This window comes from Chionomys nivalis, chromosome 25 (genome assembly GCF_950005125.1).
Source record: "Chionomys nivalis chromosome 25, mChiNiv1.1, whole genome shotgun sequence".
Taxonomy (NCBI): Eukaryota; Metazoa; Chordata; class Mammalia; order Rodentia; family Cricetidae; genus Chionomys; species Chionomys nivalis.
Window position 1 is genome coordinate 21,830,050 of NC_080110.1, and position 26,265 is coordinate 21,856,314.

A 26,265-nucleotide genomic window follows, 5' to 3' on the forward strand; every position below is an offset into this window, starting at 1 on the left:
GCTTGAGTCTTTCTAAAAAGCTATAGTTGAGCTTGTAAAGCCCAGTTGAAATGGTCTGTACGGGTAAAGCCATTGTGTCTCCGCGGCAGAGGATCCTGTCGCTATTTGACACACGTGTTTGTAATTCCCTGATGGTACTCTGGAAGGCCAACTCCTCTGGGCCTTGCCTCTGTGTCTCATCCACAGTTCTGTCTTTAAACACTGCTCTGCAACATCCATGTGGCTCCCAGGACAGGGCCAGGTACTGTCATCCCAGGCTATGCCATTGGTCCTCATCTCTCCTGAGAGCACTCTTCTTCAGGTTCTTTCCATCCTTCCGTGCTCGCTGAGGCTCTTCCTGACGCCCTACTTAAAATAGCAAACCTTCCCCACAGACACATCCATGGGTAGGTTTCCAGACCGATTCTAAAGTGGTGTTTCTTAACCTTCCCGACTTTGCGATCCTTTAATACAGTTCCTCACGTTGCGGGGAGCTCCAACCATAAAATTGTTTTCATTGCTACTTCACAACTGTAATTTTGCAACAGTTGTGAATCGTAATGTGAATGTCTGTGTTTTCTGATGGTCTTAGGAAACTCCTTTGAAAGGGTCATTTCATTCCCAAAGGGGTTGCAATCCACAGGTTGCGAATCTCTGATCTAAAGATATTCGAACTAGCAATGTGGATTAACCAATAGAGCTGGAATCTGGAGATGGAGCCACGGTCATTGTTAGCCATCCAGTGGATCATCTCTTAGTGAAATTAGTCTCATCCAGCAGTGGTGGCACTTGCCTTTAATCCCAGCAGAGGCAGATGGATCTCTGTGAATTCAAAGCCAGCCTGGTCTACAGAGTGAGTTCCAGAACAGTCAAAACTACATCAAGAAAACTCCACCTCAGAAAGGAAAAAAAAAATAGTTTTATTCAAAATTCCCTGAAAGCATGTGCTGACAGCAGACCTGGAAAAAAAAATACCTTAGTGCAGGCTGTCTGCTCACAAAGTTAACTTCAACCATCACAAGCGAGGGACAGAAGGGAGTGAAGTCAACCAGAGTCAGCAAAGCAGACTAGGGAGGCGAGTCAATCGGCAGGACACATAAAGGGGACAGAGCTCTCAAAACAGTAAGACAGATAAGCAAGCAAGAATGCCAATCTGAAGTCCCCAAGAGTGGAGCAATCAACCCTGATGGGGCCTGCCTGGAGGACAAAGTGGGCTCAGAGAAACAAAGACAGCTATAATGTCCTTACGAAACCTTGAAACCTTCCGCTCAAAGGTTTGATTCAGAAAGGTTGAATCAACAGCTGCAGCTTCAAGGGCTTGTAAGCAGCCTCTAAGGACAGGCCTTGTGGTCCTCTCGTTTTGCTCTGGCTTAAAATTCTTGGTCTTTTGTCCTTGGACCTCTGTTTTTCTTTTCTTTTTGTTGATTTCCCTGTGTAGCTCTGGCCTCTATCCTGGTACTCTGTAGACCAGGCTGGCCTCAAACTCAGAGGTCTGCCTGCCTCTGCCTCCCGAGCGCTGGAATTAAAGGGGTGTGCCACCAATGCCCACAGAATCTCTGTTTCTAATGAAGTCCAATGGAGCAATGATGCATGAGCAGAAAAGAAAAGTCATGGTCCAAGGAGTTATGGTCCGGCAGCAACAGTCAATATACAAAGGGTTCCAACTGAGGCTCAGCTGAAGCTCTGACCGTCTCACTCTTTTTTTAAAAAAAAAAAAAAATTTATTTATTTATTATGTATACAATATTCTGTCTGTCTGTATGTCTGCAGGCCAGAAGAGGGCACCAGACCTCATTACAGATGGTTGTGAGCCACCATGTGGTTGCCGGAAATTGAACTCAGGACCTTTGGAAGGCCAGGCAATGCTCTTAACCACTGAGCCATCACTCTAGCACCCCCCCCCCCGTCTCACTCTTGAAGAGGCAGCTTCTGTCTCTCCCCACTTCTCCCCTTCACCCCTTCTCTCTCTCTCTCTCTCTCTCTCTCTCTCTCTCTCTCTCTCTCTCTCTCTTCTCTCTCTCTCTCTCTCTGCTCTTCTTCCCTTTTCCCCTCCATAACCCACTAAATAAAAATCCAACCTCACTCTGCATGGCGTGCCTATCCATGTCTCTGTCTCACTGTGTGGCTCCCTGCCCAAGACCAGCCACCTTCGGAGACCTGCGGCTTGGTCTCATGGTGCCCATTTGTCTTCTTGTGGGACTCGCTGCCCCTCGCTGCCCATTGCTGCCAGTAGGGAACCTGCAATGCTTCTGTCACTGCAGCCACTTGGGGATCCCCTGCAATTTTTACTTAATCCATTAAAATCTGCATAAGCTCCCCTCCCTATTGTCATCTGGCAATCAAGGTATCTCGGGTTACTCAGAAATATTTGGGAAAGAATGCATAGCCCCAGTGTGATCCTTCGCCCTCATCAAATTGCCTTGCTTTTGTTTTCAGCATGTTGGCTTCTTATCTCGTGTTTTCTTATTTTCTTTTTCTCCCAGCTAGACTCTCTGCAGCATAGGAGAAGGGCCTTGTGGGTTTTATTCATCTCCATAGCTCAAGGCCTGGAACATAAGAGATTCTTGATAAAACTTTTTCAAAGAAATAGTAAAAAGGTGGGTAGGGCAACAGAAGGAAAAAAAATAAGCGGTGGCTTCTAAGTCTGTGTTGAAGTAATAGTCCTCTTCTCTGAAAAAGGCTGGTGATTCAGTCTGCATTGAATCCAAAGCAGGAGAGAGTCAAGGATGATTTCAACACTTTTACTCCCTCCACCTGAACTGCTTTTCATTCCCATGGACTCCAAATATGTGGGACCTTTTCCCCAGACCAACGCATTCTCCAGCTTACCAGACACCAACTAACATCTCCAGATTCCGTTCAGTTCTGACACTACCTAACCAACTCTTACCTCAGAGCCCATGTGGTAAAGCTCAGTCTTTCAGACCATCACTATGTCAGACAACATGCCTATGTTCCATTGCCTCTTCTTCTCAGAGTTGGCTAGCTAACAGTTACAAGCTCCCATAATCCTCTCCTCACGGCCAACTGTTTGCAAGCACTGCTCACAGCACTGAAGAAAATGGTTTCTTTGGAACGTACTGGAATCAATGCAGAGACAAAGCGCAGGATGGGGCTGTAGATAGAGCTTCCAGGAACTCTCTGGGAGTTTCACCTCCATAGTCTCCCAGGTCGTTCACCAACCTGGAAGGTCTTGGGAGTAGTGTCATTTAAATGAGAGATTTTTTTATGCATATGTGATAAATCATTGGTCGTTAGTGACTAAATTCAACTTCTCAACTCCCTAAGTTTATGCCTAGCTCTTCTGGCAACCAGTAATCGTCTTAAAGCTACTTGGGTGCTACGAGCCACCAGTCCCATCCCTGTGACAATCATCTTGTAAAGAGAAAAGGGTTGCTTCAGTTCATGGCTTCAGAAGTTTCAGTCTATGGTCAACTGACTGACTCTTTGCTTTGGGTCTGTGGCAAGGTGGTCCACCATGGTACTACCACGTGATAGATTAAAGGTCCTCATCTTGTAACAACCAGGAAGCAGAGAGAGACACAGAAAGTGGTCAGTGCGTCTACATCTCTATCAAGAACGCGTCCTCAAAACTCTACCTTCCTTTCAATAAGTCCCACGCTCTAAATCAGCAGTTCTCAACTTGTGGGTGTGACCCCTTTGGGGGTCAAATGACACTTTCCCATGGGTTGCCTAAGACCCTCAGAAAACAAGAGATATTTATATTAAGAGTCACGACAGTAGCAAAATTACAGTTATGAAGCAGCAATGAATATAATTTTATGGTTGGGGTCACCACAACATGAGGAACTGTATTAAAGGGTAGCAGCATTAGGAAGGTTGAGAACCACTGCTCTAAAGGGTCCTCCCTCTACCAAGTTGTGCCACAAATGAGAGACTAGACTTTGTGCCTGTGGACTTTGGGAATATTCAAAGTCTAATCTACAGTGGTTTCTTTATTGTAAACATTTAAAATACATGCGATACTTTGGGGGCATTCCTTATTTTTAAAGATAACAGAAAGTCTTAAGAAATAAAATTAGGACTGGGGAAATGTCTCAGCAATTAAAAGCACTGGGTGCTCTTTCAGGGGACCCAGTTCAGTTCCTAACACCCACAAGGTACCTTAAGACCCTCCAAAACTCCAGTTCTAGGGAATGCCATTGTGGAAATCCATTCAGTCAATTAACTTGTAGGGGACCGGTGCTTTTAGTGTGGTCTGAGCTGCTACATGTCCACTGATAAGCTTCAAAAGAAAGCATGTGGACTGTCTTGCTTTGGCTCTCGCTTGGTGTGAGGGGACAAGAGGAGACCCAGAACAGCGGAGAGATAGCAAGGGATCAGCAGTGATGTCAGCCTTTCTCTATGCCTTGTGAGCTCGTCCCTTTCTATTTGCAATCCCTTAATAAATTGGTTCTGTTTACCTCTGCGTGATTACACAATAGGTTCCAGTACCCTCTTCTAGTCTCTGTGGGTACCACGCACACGCGTGGGACACAGACACACATGCAGGCAAAACATCTATACACATAAAGTAAAAGTAAGTAAATCTTTTTGAAAAAAAAAAAAGGAATCAAAAAAATGAAATTGTCACGGGGCTTTTACGACATCTAAAAGGTCCTAAGTGGCAGGGAACTTTAGCTTATAACTATTTGAGCTGTGATTTCTATTTTGGAAATGTAATTTAATGATGTCTAAGCTAGGGTGATAATTCCCAACCTGCCTTGTGTTGTTGTTAAAAGCGGCACACAGAGAAATGTTTTAAAGCTTTGCTACGGGCTCTGCAGCCAGGGATTCGTTGAGACACCAGAGCTAGGGACTAGCCACCGGTCAGCTGATCTGACCTATGCCACCAAGTCCCTCGCCCAGGGTGTAAACAGGACTCTCCCAGCTGTAGCTTTAATCCTTGCCAACTGTGCAGTAGAAACCAAGGTTATCAATACCACTTCCCTTTTGGAAGCTGCTTCCTTGTTTATAGCAAAAAGGGAAAGCCAAACTGGTTTTTCTGAGTATCAAGTGTATGGTGTGGAACTGGAAGCTTACCATTAGCGTGTTCAGAAAACCTGGCCACCAGGTTGAGTTGAAAGGGAGAGAGCAGTTATGTTTGTTGAGAAACAGCATTTTTGCAAGTTCAGTGGGCAGTAAAAATGGGCCTAAGATTTCTAATTAAGTTGCCTGGCAAGTAGCTCAAATGACACTGTTTAGAACTCCCAACCAGCCAGAGTGGGATCCTTACACATAACCCAAAGCACTAGCCCCAAGGAGAGCAGAGCCGAGAGGGAGAATTCCAGAGAAGCAATGGATTTGGGCAGATCATGAGACAGAAGAATGCCTGTGTCTAGTTGAACAGAGAAAGACTAAAAAGAGGGAAGAGGTTCATTTATAAACCTCCTTTAAGTAAATAATAATGTCACTGCTTTCTTTTTGCTGTTTTATGTCCTTAAAAACAAAATCTCCCTTTACAACCCAGGCTGTCCTGGATCTGCAATGTAAACCAAGCTAGCCTCAGACATTCAGTCCTCAGCATCAGCCACCCAAACGCCCCTTTTGTAGGACCTGCTCTGCCAGGAGCTGCTCTTGTCCACCTGTGAACCAGCTCCTTCCCCGGTTCCTCTTCCTCCAAAGCCACTGTTGCCACAAGATCTTCCATGATGACACCAGGAAAACTGAGTGCCCCTCTTGGGGTTCTTCGCCTCATTAATAAAACAATTTTAAAATGGACTCAAACAGAACGTCAAGAACACAGTTATTAGAGTTTAAAAGAAAAATGCCCAGGACAGGCAAGCTCTCCACTTTGGTAGCTGGTGGGAGGGGACATGCTGGTCCAGAGGTCTGACATGGGGTACAAGTATACACATAGTAAGGAGGAGAGTTTTCAACAGAGTAATGAGGCCCAAAATACCAGCAAAAGTATACTTAGGTCTGGCCAGCATCCAAAAGAAAGAAACAGAACAAAAAAGCAAAGTTGCACCTTTCTGGGGGCCTCAGAAAGGTGGGAAGACCCAGCCAAACTCATGGGGGTCGTAGGGGCTATACTCAGGGGTAAGAATTTTGGGTGAGAAAATTACAGTATCTCATTAAATGGTTGGTTCCTATCTCTTTAGCATGGATTAAGATGAATCCACCTTCCTATAGGTGGTTTCTTGAGGTAATTGACCTGACCGAACTGCAAGGTTATGTCCCACGCAAGCCAGAGAGTCTTTTTTCCTCCATTGACTGCCAAGTTTTTCCTTAGTAGGTCTATACTGCTGCTCTAATGATGACATGAATTAGGCGTATCCCTAATTCCATACCAACTAATTAGTGGGCAAAGCCCCAAGCCCAAACATGTTTGATATGAATGTCGAAATGTTTTAAACGGGTTCTGAACTGACTTCTTTAAGAATTGGACTGTCTAGCAAACTGTCTACCTCAGCTTCCCTCTGGTCCCACCTTAAACACACTGGTCCATTTCATCCAGATTTCCTGCTTAGCCCCAGGAGACAGGAATTTTCCAGGCCTGCCAAAAGAACCAAGGTCCTCGAGGCTAGAGTCACCTTTGTGGGGATTTCCTTTATTTACAGCACAGTAGAAAGGGCTTTCCTGTTTCTGAGGTTTTTATCTTGGTAGCAATATAACATGGTTGGCTCAACAGAAATAGACTATGGTCTTTAAATATATACTAGTAATAGAGACGGTGAAAGCAGGAACAATAAATGTGATTGAAAAAATATATAATATCCAAATTTAAGAAAAAAGTCATAAACATCCCCAACAGACTCAAGAAACTCACTATAAATAAATGAGCAAAGAATATAGCTCAGTGGTAAAGCAACTGTGTAGTGTGTAGAGGGCTTATTCCTGATTTTAATTCTCACCAACACACATACCTTCCACACCTACATGCACACACACACACACCATACACATACACACACACATAAACACACAAATCTACAGTCTAAGAAAAATGTCATTAATCTCAAAGACCATGTTCCCAAATATTGTTTATAAATGTTCTTTTACATTTAAAGGGGGATATGATATAGATATGAATAATTTGCATTGGTATAGATTTTAAGGTCAATTTTGTTATATGTATATGTATTTCTGATCTTGATTAAGATATTGTGATTGTGTAGTTCATTAAAAATGTAAAGTATAATTAGGAAATATAGGTTGTTAATGGATAATCATCAATAATAGTAAAGCTTATAGTCATGTTAGATTTTCTAGATATATAGAGATATATTTCAATTAGATAGACATTCTTCATATCTTTCAAAGACTACAGAATATGGCATTTAATGTTTTAATAACTTAGGGCTTTTCAGGACAACGAGACACGACTGCTCCTGGCAGCACCAGTCTACTTCAAGAGGAAGATGGGCATCGAAGAGGCTCCTTATGGAGTTTGATAGCCATTTGGGAAAGAAACTGCTCTTGCCTGGACTGTTGCATAAACTGGACACAACGAACCCACAGAGAGAGGACTGCTGAACTTGCCTAAAGGTGAGATGGTCTTTCGGGTTTCTGACTCATGAAAGAGTCTGCGAGACATTCTGCAGGACACAACAAAAAATGACTGAACTGTCTTTGGAATTTCCTGCTTCATGGAAATGTTCCGGATACTATAGGCCTGTAGGCTAAAGATGGATGCCCCAACGGTACAAAAGAACTTTGGGTGACTGTCCAGACAGCAAGATGTCTCTGTCATTTCTAGAGTTTTGGACTTCTTGTTTGCTTAGGTAATATTATATCCTTCTGGAGTCTTTGATGGAGTTGAAGAATGGATAGTTACAATTTTCCTTAGTTATGATAAAAGATAAAATGGATTTAAATATTGTAACTATAATTCTTACTTGATAACTGTTTTGTTATATGTAATTTTACTATGTTAAAGTTAAAGCCTTTCTTTTTTGTGTAAACAGAAAAAGGAAAATGATAGAGGTGAGTCTTGTATCTATCTGTTGCTTTCATTGGTTAATTAATAAAGAAAACTGCTTGGCCTGATAGGATAGAAAATTAGGTAGGCAGAGTAGACAGAACAGAATGCTGGGAGAAAGAAGCCAAGTCAGCGAGTCGCCATGATTCTTCGACCCCAGACGGATGTAGGCTAGAATCCTTCCTGGAAAGCCACCTGGTGGTGTTACACAGATTATTAGAAATGGGTTAATCTAGATGTGATTAATCCAGTAAGAGGCTAGAGAGCTAATGGGCCAAGCAGTGTTTAAAAGAATACAGTTTCCGTGTAATTATTTTGGGGCATAAGCTAGCCAGGTGGCTGAGAGCCGAGCGGAATGCAGCCCACTGCTCTTACTACAAATTCCAAAAGAAGACAGTTTTATATAAGCAAATATATGTGTGTGTGTATGTATATATACACATATCTATGCAACTGGCCTTTTTTTGAATATACATATATGTATACATCTATACAAAAGTAAAATGTATATAAACTGAAAGTATCTTCATAAAACAAACCAGTTAAAGGCTAGGAAGATATCTACACAATTCAGTCTGCAATTCTAGGTCAGAAGCTTCCACATAAACCAGGTGGTAGCGGTGCCCATCTTCTTAAATTCCAGCATTTGGGAGGCAGAGGCTGGCAGAGATCTGAGTTCAAGGCCAGCCTGGTCTACAGAGTGAGCTCCATGACAGGTTTTTCTCGAAAAACCAGGACAGAAAAAAAAAATCTAGTGGCTAAATTCACTCCAAGAATTCAGACTTGCTAGTATAAGGTATAGCATAGACATTAATTTTCAAAAGTTTTTCACGTACATCTAAAATTGAACAAACAAGGTATGACATCGCATAGCTTGGGAGTCCAGCACTTGGGAGGAGAAGGCAGAAGGACCAGGAGTTTAAGGTCTTCCATAACAATTTAGGAAGAAAGGGAGGAAGTAAATAGAGCACGAAAACTGAAGCAATGCTGTAAACATTGCATTATCATTAAATATTAAAACTATTGCACCTCTAAGAGCCAACCATATGAGCTGGTGAGCTGGTCAGCATGACGTGTCTGTCACCCACTAACTATCAATGCTTTGACCAATGTCATACACAACGGTGGGTCCCAAGGAGTACCTGTAGCACCTGTGACATTTTAGCCCCATAATTCGGATAAGCATGCTCTCTCATTCACGCAGTGACACAATTAAGTAACGTCTCATTTGTAGAACGTAACCCCCATCATTACGGAACACACAATGGCAATTATGCAATGGCTTGTGGTCTCCTTGGATAGACAAACACTAGTTGAGAGAAAAGGGGATTAAAAACCATTTATCAGCAGGGTTGAAAGTTGCTTTTTTCTCATATTGCTTCATACAACTGTCGAGGTTGGGAGGCACGATCCTCAAACCTTGAGAACAAACTAGAGATGAGCTGGAACGGGAGAGCCGCAAAAGACATGATTAACAGCTGGAAGGCGCTGCCAACAGTCATTTCCTTCATAAAGGAAAACAAGCATATTTCACAGACCGGTTTTCTATTTCAGCTGTAATCAGTTACTTGGTGGTTTAAACAACACAAATTTATCATTACATAGCCCTGTGGGTTAGAACGCTAACATGGACCCCCGAGGGCTCATACCAATGCGGGAGTAGGCTATGTTCCTTTCCTTGGTTTTGGGGTTCAGATTTCTGGCCTTTCCCATCCTCTCTAGCTCCTTGGTCTTGGCTCCCCTGATCTGCCTTCAGACAGACTATTCAGGCTACCAGCTCACTGTCTCCTGATTCTCTTTCCCAGCTTAAAAAAAAAAAATGTCCTCTCTGTCTGGCTTTTGTTGATGCGTTTTGCCTTTCTCTTCTACTTTTAAAGACGTGGTTCTAGTGGAAACTTGAGATTCTTTTCCTACTTACGGCAAAGGATTGGCAACTTCATTTGACCTGCCCCTTAATTTTGCTTTGTTACATGACCTAACATAGTCACATCGCTACGACAATGCAGAGACAAGTCAAGCTAGACTGCCAATCACAGAACAGCCAGTGAACACCCAACACCCAACTCTCAGTTTGGTCAAGACTGACTACCACCTCAAATCCAAGAACTATGGTATAAGCATCCTTGGTTGGAGGAGGTGGGCCCCGGTGTGCCTTACTGCCTTGACGTTTTGCTAACATAAAAATAAATAAATAAACAAATAAATAACAAGGTAAAATCTTCATTCAGCAAGTTAAACTTGGAATGCTGACCCAGTGCATCTGGTTGTCACACTGTCTCTGCTTCTATTTTTATCGACATCCTATTTATAATCATGTGCATGTGTGTAATCTGTCCATGGGCATGTGAGTGGCTTGTATAGGAGGGTCTTCTTTTTATGTGTTGCTTTCATTGGCTGAATAAAGAAAACTGCCTTGGCCTTTTGATAGGGCAGTCCTTAGGTGGGCGGAGTCGACAGAACAGAATGCTGGGAAGAAGGGAAGTGTAGCAGACGCCATGATTCTAAGACCTGAGACTACATACCGTCTCACTATGCTTTTATAGTATCCGCTCTTCGTTCGATAGCATTGCCACTTTGAACTGTCTTGAGGGTCATATTCTTTCTTAAATATATGAAAACTCATAGTGAAGCATGAGCTCTGGATTGCAAACGACGGATTGTTTTCAAGCCTGCTTTATGTCCGCGGCTACCAGTTCACCAAAACCACACACAACTGCTAACCGCGACTGAAGAGCTAATAAGGAGCGTGTTTCGTAAAGCTCCAAGACGGCAGTAATCAACCGCCCAAGGCATGTATTCACAAGGCAAGTGCACCTTCCTCTTCTCCAGACCTGCTCCATGGCAGACATCACTAATCAGCCAGGGGTAACTTTAAAATCCTTCAGAGCTTGCGAGGTAATTACATTAGGAATAGCCAATCAGAATTGGCACATAAGCTGAGCTGTTTTCCTTTCCATGTTAAAACAAACAAACAACAACAACAACAAAAAAAAAAAAAACACAACAGAAAGAGATTCTCCCAAGGGCCTTTCCAAGAGCCGCTGTTGCTCTAAAACAAAGCACCGTGGCATTTTATAAGGACGCTATGCAAGTAGTCCACGATCATGATGGAGAAATTAGGAGGAAAAAAGAAACAAATAACAAAACCCACACAAAATCCTACCCTTCAGAAATAAGCCTTCTGCCAGACGTCAACTTTTGTCCTGGTTTCTCTTCCTTTTGCAGTGACATTTGGATTCAGCCACTGACAGGAGACGGGGGTTTCACCAAATCTCAGTTTCAGGTTACAGTCTGTCATAGCAGTGACGTCACAGCCGCAGGAGCTGGAGGGAGCTGGTCACGTCGCACCTGTAATCAGGAGCAGGGAGCAATGAATACAGGCTTACAGGCTAGACCTTGAGCCCACTTTCTCTACTCTGACACAGTCCAGAATTCCGTGCCTAGGGCTGGTACCGCCCACAGTGGGTGGTTATTTCCACCTCAGTTATCACGGACATTCTCAACAATCTCCCTGATAATTCTAGACTTTTGTCAAGTTAACAATTAACACTAAGCATCAGATAGCCATTCATTCTTTCTTCATTCAACACATTTTATCGAGCGTCTGTGCAAGGCTAGGCTTTGAGGGTATGGCATTAATAAAGCAGACAAGAAAAAAACCCTACAGAAAAATTTTAAAAAGTCAAATATGATATCAATTTTTGTATATGGTATATTATTGCTGTTTTTTTTCTATGTCATAATTTTTGGAATTAATCTTGTCGGGCTCTTGAGGTTTTCTCTGTAGGCTTGACTAAACTAACAGCTAAGATGATCACTGTGTGCTATATCTTAGACAGCCTAATCGGACAGCTCTTTCTATAGCTTATTTCTGTGTGAGCAAAACAGACCGTTCTCCCCCACCTTGCCCCAAATAGGTAATTTGGTGACCACTGCAGACCTCAAAAACCTATTTAGGACACTAAAAAGAATACCAGTTCTATTCCAGTAACCTATTACTGCATGTGTTCCAACTTAGTAGCTTAAAATTAGAGCAACTTGTGAGAGGAAAGGGTTTATTTGGGTTACACTTCTGCATTACTGTTCATCATCAAAGTAAGTCAGAACAGGAACTCAGACAGGGAGTTAGGAGCTGAGGCGGAGGTCGTGGTGGGTGTTGCTTACTGGCTTGCTTCCCATGTCTTGCTCAGCCTACTCTTTTATTTATTTATTTATTTATTTATTTATTTATTTATTTATTTATTTATTTATATTTTATGTATGAGTGCTATGTCACCTGCATGTCAGAAGAGGACATCAGATCCTATTATAGATCGTTGTGAGCCACCATGTGGTTACTGGGAATTGAACTCAAGACCTCTGGAAGAGAAGCCAGTGCTCTTAACCTCTGAGCCATTTCTCCAGGATCCTAGCCTGCTTTCTGACAGAACCCGGGACTACCAGTCCAGGGAGCCCCACCCACAATGCTCTGGGCGCTCCCACATCAATCACTAGTTAAGAAAATGCAGGTTTGCCCGCAGCCTGGCATTTCTCAACTGAGGTTCCCTCCTCTGAGATGAAACTAGCTTGTGTGTCAAGTTGGCAAACTAGCACAGCTGACCGCTTTTCCCCTTGACACACAAATGCTTCACGGTGAAGCCACAACCGTTCCTTTCTTGTTCATGCCCAAGATTATACATTAATATTGACAGTACAACATAAAACATTTTACAAACTTAAAGAGTTCCAGTCTTTGCAAATTCAAACACTTTAAAATTCAGTCTCTTTTAAAATCCAAAATTTCTTTAAAGATTCGAAGTCATTCAACTGTGTACTCCCGCAAAATAAAAACTAAGTTAGACATTCCCTTATTTCAAGAGGGAAGAAGCAGGGCACAGACACACTCCACATAAAGTTAAAACCAAATTCCTGCTGTGTAAATAACTCAGTGACCAATGTCTAGGATCTCCTTACAATGTTCTGGGGTCCTCCATAGGGCTTGGGTCACTGCTCCAGGTCCGCCCTCTGCAGCACACACAGCTTGTCTTCTAGGCGCAGGCTGGCTCCGCTCCACCACTGCTACTGTTCCTCGTGGTCGTCCCATGGTCCTGGCACCTCCAAAATACTGGGGTCTTCTGCTGCAACTGGGCTGCACTGTCACCCATAGCCTCTCCTAGGCTCTCTTTAGGGACTCCACCCCTGACACGCGGTTATGTAGCCTCAGCTGCTCTTCATGACCCCTTGATGCCTTCAAAACCAGTATCACTTACATTACAGAGTTCAGCTACAGGTGCAAGCAACCTTGGCCTTCTCTGGAACATGGCTTCTACGTGCTTCTACGTGCTCTCAGTAAACACTTTCCAGAAGCTTTCACCTCAGTGAAGCTGGTCTCTTAATCACCACTAATTTCTCAGCTTCAGCTGACCAGCATCAATTGTCCAAGCAAAGCAAGGGTTTCACCTCAGTAGGCCTGGGATTTTGTTAATCACAAGTGATTTCTTCAGCCCCAGCTAACCAGAACCACTGTTTCTTAACTCAAAATAGTCAATGGCCCCAACAGAGACTTGGAGTGACTCTCAGACTTCACAAGCCAGGCCTCCAGCATCTGCATTCCTCTCAACATTCTTCTCTTCCAAACTCCCACACTAAGCTTTGAACAATCAACGACTTTTCTAGTGCAAAGTTCCACAGTCCTTATAAAAATACATGGTCGGGTCTGTCACAGCAATACCCCAATATCCTGGTACCAATTTCTGTCTTAGGGTTTCTATTAAACACCAGGACCAAAGCTAATTGGTGGTGTGGGGGGGGGGGGGGAGATTTTATTTGGCTTATACTTCCACATCACTGTTCATCATAGAAGGAAATCAGTATAGGAACTCAGACAGGGCAGGAACCTGGAGGCAGGAGCTAATGCAGAGGCCATGAAGAAGTACTTAGCTGTCTTACAGAACTCAGGACCACCAGCCCTGGGATGGCACCACCCACATTGCCCCGGGTCTATCCACATCAACCACAAATGAAGAAGATGCTCCACAGGTTTGTCTGCAGTCCCATCTTAAGGAGGCATTTTTTTTATCTGAGACTCTTTTCTTTCCTTGTCTGAAGTTGGCATACAACCAGCCCCACAATTATCAGTGCTTCCTGTGCTGGGGCTTATTTAGTCCAGTTGGGCAACCCCTGCTGTGCTCTCTTTCATACCCAGTTTGGGTTTTTGCTGCTAGAAGCATGTTGAAGTCCTTCTTGCTGTGGAATAATCCTTCTGTACACTGTGTGAATATGTGTTGCTATAATTGGTTTAATAGACAAGCTGACTGGCCAATAGCTGAACAGGATACAGTTAGGTGGGAAAGCCAAACTGAGAATGATGGGATGAGAAAGGAGGGTGGGGTCAGAGTCACCTTGAGAGACACAGAGAGACACAAGTTAGGCATGCTGTATCAAGTCATGTGGCAAAGCATAGATAAGAAATACGTGCTAATTTAAATGGAAGAATTAGCTAGTAGTAAGCCTGAGCTATTGGCTGAACATTTACAATTAATATTAAGATTCTGAGTAATTATTTGGGCGCCACTTCAGCACAGGAAAACTCCACCTGCACATTCTTGTTCGCACGTCCATTGATTCTGATTATTCACTAGTAGGTCAGCCAAAGTTGCGATATGAAATGCCTATCTACAGCCCTGTACGTGTTCTCATGGCCTGGTGGCTGTGTTTGAAGCGCTTGCATCTAAAACCCTAAGCACAAGCTACTTCACCTTTATGACTTAACCCGTGAGGTCACAGAGGGTTACTTCCAGCATAGTCGCAGGTGTCAAATCCAAGATGGGAAACATGAATCCTACCTTCTGATAGCAGGAGTGTTGGCACCCCATTGTACAGGGGAGGGCCATGCGGCGACCATGCAGCGACGTCTCCGGGAAAAGCAATCTCCATGTACCTTGTCTGCCTTATATCTTAATCACCATGGTGAAAGTCAAGATGGAAAAACTACCAAGCATATTGTAAACTTTGGGAGAGTTTTATCACTATTGACTCTCTAAAATTACACATCTCATAGATGTGGCATAATAAAGCAAAACCGCAGCTGATAATTGAGGAGCTAATTCCCCTCTCTCATAGGTACATAGAAAATATTGATACATAGAAACAGCTTGCTCAAGGTCACAAACTTTGCCAGAAGAAACACTATTTGTCTGAGTTGTGAGAATAGCCATTAACTAATGTCGGCAGCTAAAGCTACTAAACTTTTGTTAGCCAATGTTTAAGTGTAAGGTTAAGAAGGCTGTCAAGCAGACTAGATACTTGTGGACTGTCGAGGTACCCTGTTAGAAAGGGATGCATGCATGGTATCCTGTCCACTTAGTCTTAACATTTAGGAGGATGGGAAGAGGAGAAGGTGATGATAAGGAAGGCCAGGTTAGAGTTTAGAGGAATTGCTCACCAGGTTCAGCACACTAGAAATCGACTAACTACAGCTTCCAACACCACCATGCATTCATTCGTTGATAAAGAGCAACCTGTGAAATATGAGCTATCTACGCACTGTGTACGCGACTCTGTGAACTTAGCGGATGGCTTCATTTTGAAAGGACCGACAGGTGGAACCAACAAACAGGATCCCCGTTTTGTCCCCTCTTTGCTTCCTCCACTCAAGTTCTGCTTTGGTTTTGACTGAGCTGTTTAGAGAAGTGGGCTGCTCTACCTGGCAGCAGGAGCCCACTCCCCAGGCACTGTAAACCCCGCCATTTTCAACTGTTTCTCTATGTACTGTAAATGTACAGACGATGTAATAGTAGGTTAGGCACCCTTTAAAAAGTCTGACATTGGTTGACAACTTGACAGACTACAGAATCACCTTGGTGACAAATCTCTCGGCAAGTCTGTGAGGGATAACGTACATTGGGCTAATTGGGGTGAGAAAATCTACCCTAAATGTCAGCAGCACCATTCTATAGCGGCCGGGGACCCAAACACCTGTATCCGTTTCTTCTTCCTGACGGTGAACACAGTGTGACCAGTCAGTCGCCTCAAGCTCCTACAGTTGTGGCTTTCCCACCACGACGGACTGCCTTCTCCAACTGGGTGCCAAAGTAAACCTTCCTTCTGTGTTAGGAAAGATCGCGGAGTCTTGGGGATGGGCAAAGGACAGCCTTCTATGGTCATGCAGACTTAAGATTTCACTACTGAGAGATTGTCTGCTCTCCCCCAGAACTTTTAGGAATATTTTCTTTTCAAAGAAATCCAGAGACCTTGAGAAGCTTCCAGGCACAACATCATGAATTGGTTAGGATGCATTTAATGACTTCTACACAATATTCCAGACATCACATTAAGTGTTGGGGGAATTGGTAGAAAAAACAGAAAGGTAGTCTCTGTCCTCATGAAATAGAACTAATTATTATGGGGACGTGTCGTTATCATAGGTGACAAAAATGTAAGGCAAATGTTGTATAATTTAGACCTCTTTGCATTCCAAGTGGCTAAATCCTGCTCACACGGCTCATCCTTACATACACCAACAGTGAGGGGGCCAGTTTAAAAGCCAAGGGTCAGCTGCAGCACTCGCTGGCACAGAGTCTCAACGTCACCACTGAGAGACCTACTTTCTCAGAGTTTTGCCCTGCTTACCTTCCTTTGTGTTTATCACCATGGTCAAATTCTGAGATCAGCAGAATTTCTCTTTCTCAACGGCTTTGATTGTGACTCAAATCGCACACACGTTCCTCAACTACTCTGAGCCAGTAGAATGTGGGTCTCTGACTGGGCAAATCTAAGTCCTATGCTCAACACTGGAGTTGAGCTGCCAGGAGCAGCCAGGGCCAATGAGTCAGTCTCTAGAAGATGTGAAAATGCCTTATAAAGGGAATAGACATTGGCCACCACACACGCCAGTTGTCCTCTTCAGTGTCCCCAAGGAACAGTCGTGCTCCCTATTCCGGTAAACACAGCAGCCACAATTCTACTGAGGTAATTCCTATCCTTGAGGACGATTGGAGGGGTTTGAGTGACCTAGAGACATATTAGCTGTTCCTATTCCTTTTCCCTCACCCCCAAAATCCCACGTGTCCCGTAGTTTTTCCTGTGTTTCCGTGAACATCATATACTCCAGGTCCTGCCCGCATTCCAGCCTCCCCTCACATCCCAGCTACCTGCCTTTATTTATGGTGCCTCAGCTCCCTTTGGGCCCATTATTCTCTCGGTCCTAGTACTTTTCTCTCTGGTTTCCAAGCTTTCCTGTTTTTCAAGTTTCCCATCGCCGTCTCACCCAATCTACATAATGAAGTCCACCAATTTTCCTAAACAGTGGCCGTAGGGAAGACTTGGAGGCAGAAGACACCTGTTACAATCCACACAGGTAATAAACACACTCTGAAGGTCTTTGCCTCCACCTCTGCCAACCAATCATGAGCCACACTCTGTAGTTTCAAACTGTGCTGAAAACCTGGTATCAGATGACGCATTGGGCTGGGCAGCGGCAGGTTTTGAATTAGGATGGGGTAGGCATTCGTAGGAGGGCTTGCCTATCAGGCACCGTGCAAGGCCTTCCCTGACCTCTCAACACCACCCAAGACAGTGTGGAGAGCAAAAGAATGAGGCAAATGAGAAAGATGGAAAGAGATAAAACTGGTTTTGCAGCAGATGCAGCATTAGACAAGACCCAGGCCCTGGAGGAAGCCACATTCAGAATTCCAAGTGAGGGTGGCTCAGCACAGACAAAGCCCCTTAGGGGTCACCCCCAAGCAGTGGGCTGCAAATGACCAGGCATTTCTTCACAAAACAACCATCTGGCCAGCAGGTCTACAGAATATCCTGGAATCTGAATAGGACTAAGGGAAAGTGTTTCCCTTTTGAACCTGCCTGGGTTGTTAGGCTAGAGCAACCTGAATTAAGGAAGGGCTCTGCGTTGAGTCTCTTGACTGAACCTGCCAAGCATCTTTCTGTGAAATGCTTAGGTCAGAAAAGGAATCGCTGCCAGGAGCGTTTTTTGCTGTTGTAATCACAGTTAATTCAAGTTTCTAATCCTCTGCTCCTCTGGAGGAGAATTTTGATGTGGAGAGAGAGAAAGATCAAAGTCAACTTGTTGACTTGCGTAAGAGTTCAGGCCGGTGCCGTGGCAACATGGTTTACAGTTTCTTATGCTTATCCGTTTTTGGCATGATTCATCTCCTCTTTGATCCCTGTTTCTTTTTTTCTGCCTTCTTCTGCATTACGTGAATACTTTTATGATTCTCTTTACTCCTTTCTGTGACCTATTAGGTAAAACTGTGTTGTTCGGTGTTGGTCATTGCTTTGGGGTTTACCCTAAACTTACTACAGTCTCCTTTAAATGACAATGTCACTACATAGGCTACACAAAATGCTTCTAACAGCTCCTTTCTCCCTCAAGCTCCAGGCTTTCCTGACGTCATTGCCATACATCTCACTTGGTATTTACAGTCACATTTTGCGTTAAGCTATAGACTCCATATAATACATTGTATACATTTTGCATTAAGCTCCATACAATACATTGTACACGCTTTCAGAGCCTTCCTATTAACCTGCCTGAATACCTTTGAAACCATTTATTTTTAACAAGGAAACCGATCTTTTAACAGCTATCTGCTTTTTTTTTTTCTAGAAACAAGGCTCTTCACTCCTGGAGACACTCGCTTTTCCTCTGGCAAGAAGGAACTTTTGGTCATGGCTTGCCCTTCAGCTCTGCTGCGATGAAGCATTTCAGTGCTCATGTGAATGAGAGAAACATTATTTCCCCTTCAGTTTTTAGGGCATTTTTGCTGGGGTTTGAAATCCAAGCTGACACTTTTCCCTTCGGTAAAGATATTGCTCCATTATGAACTCTCTTATGCTGTTGCCTTTTTATTTTTTGTTGTTGCTGGTTTTTTGTTTGTTTGTTTGTTTGTTTTGTTTTCAACACAGGGTTTCTCTGTGTAGACATGGCTGTCCTGGAACTCATACTGTAGACCAGGCTGGCCTCGAACTCAGAGATCTGCCTGTCTCTGCCTCCTAAGTGCTGGATTAAAGGCGTGCACCACCACTTCCCAGGAGGTCAGTTCAGACAAGATGTCAGACACCACTGTTACTCTCTACCCGGCTATGTATACTGCTGTAGTTTACTGTTCAACAGCTTTTTAAAAAGACTGATTGATTGATTTTTATCTGTACATGAGTGTCTTTCCTACACACACGTATGTGCACCGTGTGTGTCAGAAGAGGGCATCAGATCCCCCTGGAACCGGAATTACGGATGACTGTGAGCCATGATGCGAGAGTTGGACACTGAACCTGGGGTCCTCTTCGAGAGCAACAAGTGTTCTTTACCACTGAACCACTGGCCCAGCCCCTCTTAGCTGCTTTTAATAATTTGCCATTGTTAATAATTTATATTCCTTGGTGTCCTCTCATGGTTTTTGTTCTTAGAGTTTGATGATTAAATTTTCATGTCTTTTGGCAACTTTCTTCTTATTGTTTATTCATGCTCTTCCTGACCCTCTTTTCTGGGGACTCTATGTACACCCATCTGGCCATTTAAAGCTGTCCCACAGATCACTGAGGCTTGGCTCATCTGTCCTATCCTTTCTCCACGCATCTCAGTTGGATGTTTTCTCTACTACTACGTCTTTAATCTTCCACTCTGCGGAATTGAGCAGATTATATTTCATCTCAGATGTTTGATTTCTACCTCCTGAAGTTCCATTCAGATAACTGTGTATTTCCCATGCATGTCTGTAGCACAATGCCTGCTCTGTGCGCTAAGGTATGGTTCGCGAGTCGGGCAAGGGGCTGGAGATTGAAACACACACAGAGACACGGGTACCAAGAATGCTCCAAGAATGCCTCAAGAATGCCCCTTTTAGCCAGGCTGTGGTGGCGCACACCTTTAATCCCAACACTCGGGAGGCAGAGGCAGGCGGATCTGTGGGAGTTCGAGGCCAGCCTGGTCTACAAGAGCTAGTTCCGGGACTGGCATCAAAGCTACAGAGAAACCCTGTCTCAAAACAACAACAACAACAACAACAACAAAAAACAAACAAAAAAAATAATGTTCCTTTTACTGTGGTCCAGGGCAGTTTATATAGGGTCTCCTTGACTAATGGCCACACCCTAACTCTCAGCTGCAAGCCCACCAGAAACCACTCCCCTGCCATCAGGAACTCCTGAGGGTCTCGTGCTCAGAGCAGCTGCAAGCATAGGAAAAACAAGTTGTTTACTCTGGCAGGCAGGGGGGTCACAGGAAAATCAGGGTCTGGGGGTCCACAGTCCCTAAGACATGTCCTTAACTAGAACTGTGGGTCAAAATCCCATGTGGAGTTACATGATTGAATATGGGAATTATGAAAAATTGGATGAGAGAAGGAAGTTTCAGAATGCAATAAAAAACAATATAAAATTAATCCATATTAAATGTATAGTGGATCTGACATGTTTAGAGCAATTGTTCATCCGTGTTGTATTGTGTGTAACTTCATTATAGCCTTGGTTCTGAGTGGCCAATGTGCACTGCGCATGTTGTCTTGTCATGCAGTGTCAATCATGGCTGCCTGACACATCTGCTCAGATTCAGTTGTTTATTAAAAACTGTAGTGTTTGCTGTTTACTGTAAATGCAACGTGTTTTGCTCCTTGAGAAGCATAATAGCTTTAATTAAACAAAAATGCTCACTGTTTTCCTGCTGCCATTTCTCAGCATGTATCAAATTAGTTTTTCTCTGGGTTGTACTGGGTTAGAATAATTGATTTTAAAATTTACAACTTAAAGCTGGGCATAGTGGTGGATGCCTTTAATCCCTGAACTTGGGAGGCAGAGGTAGGTGGATCTTTCTATCCAAAGCCTCCCTGGCCTACATAGTGACTTCCAGGACAGTCAGGGTTATGTAGAGAAACCCTGTCTCAAAAACAAAACAAAACAAAATGAAACAGAAAACAAAAACACTGGCTGGGCGGTGGTGGCGCACGCCTCTAATCCCAGTACTTGGGAGGCAGAGGCAGGCGGATCTCTGTGAGTTCAAGACCAGCCTGCTCTGCAAAGTGCACTTTAGAACAACCAAACCTACACAGAGAAATCCTGTTTCGAAAAACAAAAAATAAAACAAAGCAAAAAAAAAAAAAAAAAAAAAAAAGCTTATAATTTGAGTTGCTGATTTGAGTTCCACAAAACATTTTGGGATTAAGTCAGGATTTTCAACAGCTTCTAAAACCAGTCTAAACATACCTCTGCCATTTTGGTTCTGTGTATTTATGTAAAATGTACTCTCAGCACTGATAATAATAAAATAAAAATATCACTCAACTCTGAAAAATGTTGAATAAGCTCCATTTCCCATGGTATCAAGGATTCAGTCAAAATTTAATTCTTTATGCAAAAACAAACAAGCTCATCCTTCCCATTGGTGTGCAAACTTGCTTTCATCTTTGATAAATGCTAGTACGCAAAGAAATTTATTTTAAATAATATTTTAATGACTTGCTAATAGTAACTGTGAGAATTGTACACTGATTTTGTGTACCTGTGTGCTCATGGTCACTAAAAAAATTTTATCTGACAAAATGGAGTCTCAAGCAGAATCTAAGAGGCCTTCAGTGAGGAAACCCATCTTCTCTGAACGGCAAGAAATGAGACAAGCCCCACCCTGTAGAAGCTGTATTTGCTCCACTGGAATGTGTCTTTCCCCAGTCTCACTCATTTTCCCCTACACACTGACTGATACTCAGGAGACCTTCTGTAGCTCTCCAGACGTTCAGTATCAGCAGCATTTTCAAGTCTGGTACTACGCCTTGTAAACTTTGGCCACTTCAGTCTTGTCAAATTCTCAGTAGTTTGACAAGTTTAATTCACTGATGCCCTGGGTCTGCCAAGGTTTCGTCTTCCTCGTCTCTTTCCTCTTTCCCAGTAATGACCATTCATGCTGCCTCAAGCCCGGTGTCTAAGAACCTTAGATTCAGATACTTTCTCCAGTGTTTCCCTTGTATCAGATGGTAGGGTGAACCCAGTCCCTGGTATTTTTGAACAAAAAGCCAACGTCTTGACTATTTAACAGTGGCCCTAAATGTTAAATGTGTATCTATGTGAACTGGCATGCTATTGAAACACAAACCGTTCCTAGTCAACACGAGGCAAAGCCCTGGGTTCAACACCCAGAATTATAAAGCAAAATAAAGAAAATGACAAGCAATGTCACTTTCCTGTTCTGTTCAAGCCAGTGAGGGGCCTGAGAATTAAGGTTTCTAACAAGTTCTTGGGTATTCTAGAAACGGCTGTCTCAGGACCATACCCCAGAATCACTGTGTTCAACCACTGATCTAAGAAAGGCTAACGTTCATCAGTGAATGGGCGGTAGAGGGTGAGCCACAATAATAATTGGATCAAGACAAAGCCTGTCACTGGTCAAACTGTCCTGAGTTCATGCACAGAGCTGCTGCACTCCAGTGGGAGACACACAGAACAATTTCGTCCCTTCCTATAGGCAACAGGAGATCAACTCCTTAGGAACCATACAAATGAATGTCTTCTAAATTCTTTTCTCTCTCCCTCTCTCTCTCCCTCTCCCTCTCCCTCCCTCCCTCCCTCCCTCCCTCCCTCCCTCCCTCCCTCCCTCCCTCCCTCCCCCCCCCCCCTCTCTTCAAGAGAAAAGACAACTAAGAAATGATTCATGCCATTTGTATGTTATCCTTGCTCAGGGTCCATGCTAATAATCTCTGTATTCAGTAGTTATGTGTGTGTGTGTGTCTGTGTGTGTGTGTATGTGTATGTGTTTTGTTTTTAACTCTTTAGGGGCCCACCACCCAGCTTCCAAATAAATACATGGAGACATATTCTTTCATATGAACGTCTGGCCATAGCTTAGCTTGTTTCTAGCCAGATTTTCTAACTTAATTATTCCATTTCTGTTTAACTACGGTTGCCTCTGGGCTTTTACCTTTTTCTGTTCAATATACCTCTTTTTCCTTCTTACTCCGTGGCTGGCTATGTGGGTGGGTGGTCCCTGGTGTCCTCCTCTCCTTTTTTTCTCGCTCCTCCTTCGTCTTTAGATTTCTCCTCTTATTTATTCTCTCTACATGTCAGCCCCATCTCTTTCTCTCTGCCTAGCTATGCCATTCAGCTCTTTATTAGACCAATCAGGTGTTTTAGGCAGACAAAGTCACACAGCTCTACAGGGTTAAACAAATGCAACATAAAAGAATGCGACACATCTTTACATCATTAAGCAAATGTTCCACAGCATAAATGAATGTAACATGTCTTATGCTAATATCTCACAACAGTATCATTCCAGTTTTACTATAGGCAGCGTCTTCTATCTCCAGCCTCCCTCTGGCTACACTATGCCTAGTCCAGAGGGGGAATCAGTCTATCCCCAGACCAGAAGGGCAATCAGTTGGCATCCTTATGACTCAGGACTTGCTTCTGTGATGGGTAGAGTTATAGGAGTCAAGTGATGGGGGTAGAGAATACATTTTAAAGGCAGCCTCCCAAAGTAGGCAGGAAATTTGGTCTATAAACCATTATACATATCCTGCAGCTTGTGTGAAAGCATATAAAATGATCCACGAATTGTTTTAGTACTAAATAAAACTTGAAATGAGACACTATGTATGCAGTTGCCGACTAAATTATAAGTAAGATACAGCCACGGTCCTGGAGAAGGATCGCCGCAAAGTTACAGACAGTAAATATGCTCAAGTAGAAAATAACATTGCATCTAGAATCTGAAGGAGACATTTCATTACACGTTACGATATTAATCACTGGAGTGTGACTTGAACTGGCCATATCCCATGGAAACAACTGACCCTGAACTCAATGCCTCATAGGAGAAAAATCAGAGAAACAAACTTTGTGTGTCAAGAGACATGAAAAGTTACCAAGAGCAGGGTCACAATGACCCCTTTACAAGAATCTGGTCTCAAGTTGTTCTATTCCCTCTTTCCCATCCGACTTAATGGTTTTTTTTTTTCTCCTTAGACTGAAGACTTCTTCCCAAGCTGAGTAGGACCACTGTTTCCAACAGGGTCAGAGCCAAAACCGGTAGGAGCTAGTGAAAAGACGCTCTGACTCCTCTGCCTCTTAGGTAGAATAACTCCCCCTCTGTGTTTCTAGGTTTCACTTCCTGGTTTCCTAGAGCATTAAACTCACAGTCACAGAGGAAGTGGCTCCTCTGTGGTTCTACTGGCCACCTCCTCATGCTGTTTACTTTCTGGAAAGGCTCCCTCCCCACACTGCAAACAGAGTATCCAGGCCTCTTCCTATCTGGGCTCCTAGTCCCATGATGACAAGCCTCACCGTCTACACCGCAGGCTTCTGTGAATGTCTTGACGCTCCTAAACAAACCACGCATGCTCTAAGGACAGAATACTTCTTTAATTGCTGTATCTCTCACAGCCTAACAATGACTGACACAACCAGCGCTTGAAAAAGACAAGATGGGTGGGCAAGATGGCATGCATAGCAGTATCATCCTGGGGCCGAATACTGCTTGCTTGCTTGCTTGCTTGCTTGCTTGCTTGCTTGCTTGCTTGCTTGCTTGCTTGGGCTCCCTGGGTAGCCCTGACTGGCCTGAACTTGCTACGAAGACCAGACTGACCTTGAACTCACACAGATCTGCACGCTTCTGCCTCCCAAGCCTTGGGACTAAGGGTGTGTGTCACCCTGCCTGGCCTATCATCTGCTCTCTTGTTCATGGTAATTCCATAATCTACAACCAAGAACCTTGTTGGATGCATGTGAGCACACGTCCTTGTCCAAAATCACATGACCATAATATTATATACACGTTGAATGATGTTTTACTCTTTTGGATTTTGGGGGGGCCCACCATCCACCTCCAAAATAAATTATACACGGAGGTTTATTAGTTATGAATGCCTGGCCTTAGTTTGGCTTGTTTCTTGCCAGCTTCTCTTAACCTAAATTATCTCGACTACCTTTTGCCTTTGGGCTTTTTTCTTTCTCCATTTCTGTGTATCTTTCCCTGTGGCTGGCTGTGTAGCTGGGTGACTGGCCCCTGATGTCCTCTTCTCCTTGTTCTCTTGCTCTTCGTCTTCCTCATATCTCCTTCTATTTGTACTCTCTGTCTGCCAGCCCTGCCTATCCTTGCTCTCGCCTTGCTATTGGCCGTTCGGCTCTTCATTAGACCAGCAGATGTTTTAGGCAGGCAAAGAATCATAGCTTCACAGAGTTAACAAATGCAGCATAAACAAAAGCCACACACGTTAAAATAATATTCCCCAACATATAAATAGTACTACTTGTTGAGCTGCAGAGTTTTAGAGCCAAGCAGAAGTTTAGCGATAAACTCTACTTAAATTAACCTCAAAGCAAGTAAATAACTCACCCAAGTTTCCATAAATGGAGGCAGAGGCAAAACCATAGAAAATCATTCTGACTCTACATAAAGAATTTATAGCTTCCTTATGCCCAAGGAGGCAGTGAAACAAATGGCCACCTGGCTGTGTTCCAGGTTACAAGCCGACATTTTTGTTAATATAATGTGTTCATCTGTAATATTGCTGGCTGTAGTCAGGGGATAGTATAGATGGAAGTTTCTGTCCCATTGGGTCTCACCGTCATTTGGTACCAAAGAAACACACAGGCTTATATTAAATATAAACAGTTTTGCCTCTTAGCTCAGGCTTATTATTAACTAGCTCTAACAACTTTAAATTAACCCATAATCCTTGTCTATGTTTAGCCACGTGGCTTGGTATCTTTTTTCAGCGAGGTATTCTCATCTTGCTTTCTCTGCATCTGACTGGTGACTGACTCTGTTTTTTCTCTTCCCAGAATTCTCCTAGTCTGGTTGACCCACCTATACTTCCTGCCTGGCTACTGGCCAATGAGCATTTATTAAACCAATATGACTGCCAAATCTTTACAGATCCCACAGCAGGATAGATAGAATGTGATACCTCTTTAATGAGTTTATTTCTCAGTAGAGGCCCCATTTCCACACCTACTCCCCTGTCTGAAGCCCACCTAGACTACTGCATGGGGTCAGTGCTTTCTTAGTCTTCATTGCTACAGAGCATCACATAGAGGCCTCTCTGTAGGATGAAAAGGTCTGTGCTTTGTTTCCCAGAAGGCATCTTCCCAGGAAGCTGGAGTTCTATAAGGTCTTCAAGGTAAAAAGAATTTAACTTTTGATTTGTTTTTTGTTCTGTTTTGTTTTGCTTTGTTTGGTTTTAAAGTTCTTCTAGTGTGACACCAAAGAACCATTGTTGAGAGAACTTAACAATGGGAAAAATGTGATGTTAGATTCGGACTGAATTTAAATCCCTGTTTCTGCCACTTGTTTACTATGTGAGCTTGGCTAAGTTATCAATAGCTCGCCTCTCTCATGTAAGATAATAATCAACTTGCAAGACCGTTGGAAGGACCAGGAA

General features: G+C 43.4%; 1 non-coding gene across 1 annotated transcript; it reads right to left on the minus strand.

Moving 5' to 3' along the window:
* Nucleotides 1-10,495: 10,495 nt before the first annotated feature.
* On the minus strand, nucleotides 10,496-10,621 carry LOC130866696 (small nucleolar RNA SNORA40). Its single transcript, XR_009056379.1, has one exon. It is a non-coding gene; the product is annotated as a small nucleolar RNA SNORA40 (small nucleolar RNA).
* Between the last annotated feature and the right edge of the window lie 15,644 nt (nucleotides 10,622-26,265).